A 3,058-nucleotide genomic window follows, 5' to 3' on the forward strand; every position below is an offset into this window, starting at 1 on the left:
ATGTGACTGTATCTCCTGTAAGCCCCAGGTCTGAGTTATGTAGTCATGTGACTGTATCTCCTGTAATCCCCAGGTCTGAGTTCTGTAGTCATGTGACTGTATCTCCTGTAAGTCCCAGGTCTGAGTTCTGTAGTCCGGTATCTCCTGTCCTCTCCTGACCTGTCCCAGGTCTAGCGAGCCACGGAGAGAAACCTGATGTGTGTTGGACTGAGCAGACAGATCTGCTGGGGGGGTCCTCTTTCTCTCTCTCTCTGTCTCCATCCCTCCCTCTCCCTCCATCCCTCTCTCTAGCATCCCTCTCTCTCTCTCTCTCCATCTCTCCCTCCATCTCTCCCTCCATCCCTCTCTCTCCCTCCATCCATCTCTCTCTCTCTCCATCCCTCTCTGTCTCTCTCTCCCTCCATCTATCTCTCTCTCCATCCCTCTCTCTCTCTCTCTCTCTGTCTCCATCTCTCACTCCCTCCATCCCTCTCTCTCCATCTCTCTCTCTCCATCTCTCTCTCCCTCCATCCCTCTCTCTCCCTCCACCCCTCTCTCTAGCATCCCTCTATCTCTCTCTCTCTCTCTCTCTCCATCCCTCTACCTCTCTCTCTCTCCATCCCTCTCCCTCTCCCTCTCTCTCTCTCTCTCTCTCTCTCTCTCTCTCTCTCCATCCCTCCATCCCCCTCTCTCTCCCTCCATCCATCTCTCTCCCTCCATCCTCTCTCTCTCCCTCCATCCCTCTCTCTCTCCCTCCATCCCTCTCTCTCTCCCTCCATCCCTCTCCCTCTCTCTCTCCATCCCCCTCTCTCTCTCCCTCCATCCCTCTCTCTCTCTCTCTCTCCTCTCTCTCCATCCCTCTCTCTCTCTCTCCCTCCATCCCTCTCTCTCTCTCTCTCCCTCCATCCCTCTCTCTCTCTCTCCCTCCATCCTCTCTCTCTCTCTCCTCCCTCCATCTCTCTCTCTCTCTCTATCTCTCTCTCCTCTCTCCCTCTCCTCTCTCTCTCTCCTCCATCTCTCTCTCTCTCTCCATCCTCTCCTCCATCTCTCTCCCTCCATCCTCTCTCTCCTCTCTCTCTCTCATCCCTCTCCCCCATCCTCTCTCTCTCTCTCTCTCCATCCCTCTCTCTCTCTCTCTCTCTCCTCCCTCCCTCTCTCTCTCCATCCATCTCTCTCTCTCTCTCCCTCCATCTCTCTCTCCATCCCTCTCTCTCTCTCTCTCCCTCCATCCTCTCCATCCCTCTCCCTCTCTCTCTCTCTCTTCATCCCTCATCCCTCTCTCTCTCTCTCTCTCCATCCCTCTCTCTCTCTCTCTCTCCCTCCATTCTTCCCTACAGCTTCCAGCTCCCCACCCCTGGTCTCAGCCTGATATCACAGACAGAAATACATCATAACATGACTCCCTTCAAGCTCGTTTTATAGTGAACAAATGATCAACTTCAACAAATATGCTTTGCTCTATATTTTTTTTGCAGAATATAAAGTCCCAAGTTGCTGGCACGACTTGCCTCAATTATGACAATGTTCAAAGCAGCATTGTTCCCTATATATTTCCATCTTTAACAAGTGAAACCCATTTGAAGAAGTTGTTTGTGGAACCCCACACAGATTAGGCCGGTTAATGGATCGGTATCGTTGTTGGTTTTAAAGCCACTTAGCTGGTGTTCAAAGAGGAGCAGTGGGGTTTGATGGAGAACCCAGCTGAGAGGCACATGTTGGACTGATGTCCTCCGGGAGCCAAGGCTCCTCTCTCTCTCTGTCTCTCTCTCTCTTCTCTCTCTCTCTCTGTTCTCTCTCTCTCTCTCTGTCTCTCTCTCTCTCTCTCTCTGTTCTCTCTCTCTCTGTTCTCTCTCTGTCTCTCTCTCTGTTCTCTCTCTCTCTGTTCTCTCTCTCTCTGTCTCTCTCTCTCTCTCTCTCTCTCTGTCTCTCTCTCTCTGTCTCTCTCTGTCTCTCTGTTTCTCTCTCTCTCTCTCTCTCTCTGTTTTTCTCTCTCTCTCTGTCTCTCTCTCTGTCTCTCTCTCTCTCTCTCTCTCTCTGTTCTCTCTCTCTCTGTTCTCTCTCTCTGTTCTCTCTCTCTGTTCTCTCTCTCTCTGTTCTTCTCTCTCTCTCTCTCTCTCTCTCTCTGTCTCTGTCTCTCTCTCTCTGTTCTCTCTCTCTCTGTTCTCTCTCTCTGTTCTCTCTCTCTGTTCTCTCTCTCTCTGTTCTCTCTCTCTGTTCTCTCTCTCTGTTCTCTCTCTCTCTGTTCTCTCTCTCTCTCTCTCTCTCTCTCTCTCTGTCTCTGTCTCTCTCTCTCTGTTCTCTCTCTCTCTGTTCTCTCTCTCTGTTCTCTCTCTCTCTCTCTCTCTCTGTTCTGTCTCTCTCTGTCTCTCTCTCTCTCTCTCTGTTCTCTCTCTCTCTGTTCTCTCTCTCTGTTCTCTCTCTCTCTCTCTGTCTCTCGCTGTCTCTCTCTGTCTGTCTCTCTCTCTCGCTCTCTGCTGTCTCTCTCTGTCTGTCTCACTCTCTCTCACATCACACACACAGAATCACATCAAACCCCTGCCACCGGGTCCCCTCCCTGTGTGTGTGTCACATGACCTCTGATGTCACCAGTCAGTCATCTAGCTGGCCACACCCACCAGCATCAATGTCACATGACAGATGACAGCGAAGATGACAGAGTGAGCTTTCCTCATTAGAGACTGTAGAGAATTACACTCTCCCAGATACACATTCGCCTCATTAGAGACTCTTCAGATAGTCCTGGATGGGGCTTGGGGAAGGCTGTTGCTACTGACTCTAACCATGGGCCCTCCAGCAACATGTGTTGCTAACTGCCCTCTAGCAACATGTGGTGCTAACTGCCCTCCAGCAACATGTGTTGCTAACTGCCCTCCAGCAACATGTGTTGCTAACTGCCCTCTAGCAACATGTGGTGTTAACTGCCCTCCAGCAACATGTGGTGCTAACTGCCCTCCAACAACATGTGTTGCTAACTGCCCTCCAGCAACATGTGTTGCTAACTGCCCTCTAGCAACATGTGTTGCTAACTGCCCTCTAGCAACATGTGGTGCTAACTGCCCTCCAGCAACATGTTATGCTA

Source organism: Oncorhynchus tshawytscha, unplaced genomic scaffold, assembly GCF_018296145.1.
Source record: "Oncorhynchus tshawytscha isolate Ot180627B unplaced genomic scaffold, Otsh_v2.0 Un_contig_1102_pilon_pilon, whole genome shotgun sequence".
Lineage (NCBI taxonomy): Eukaryota > Metazoa > Chordata > Actinopteri > Salmoniformes > Salmonidae > Oncorhynchus > Oncorhynchus tshawytscha.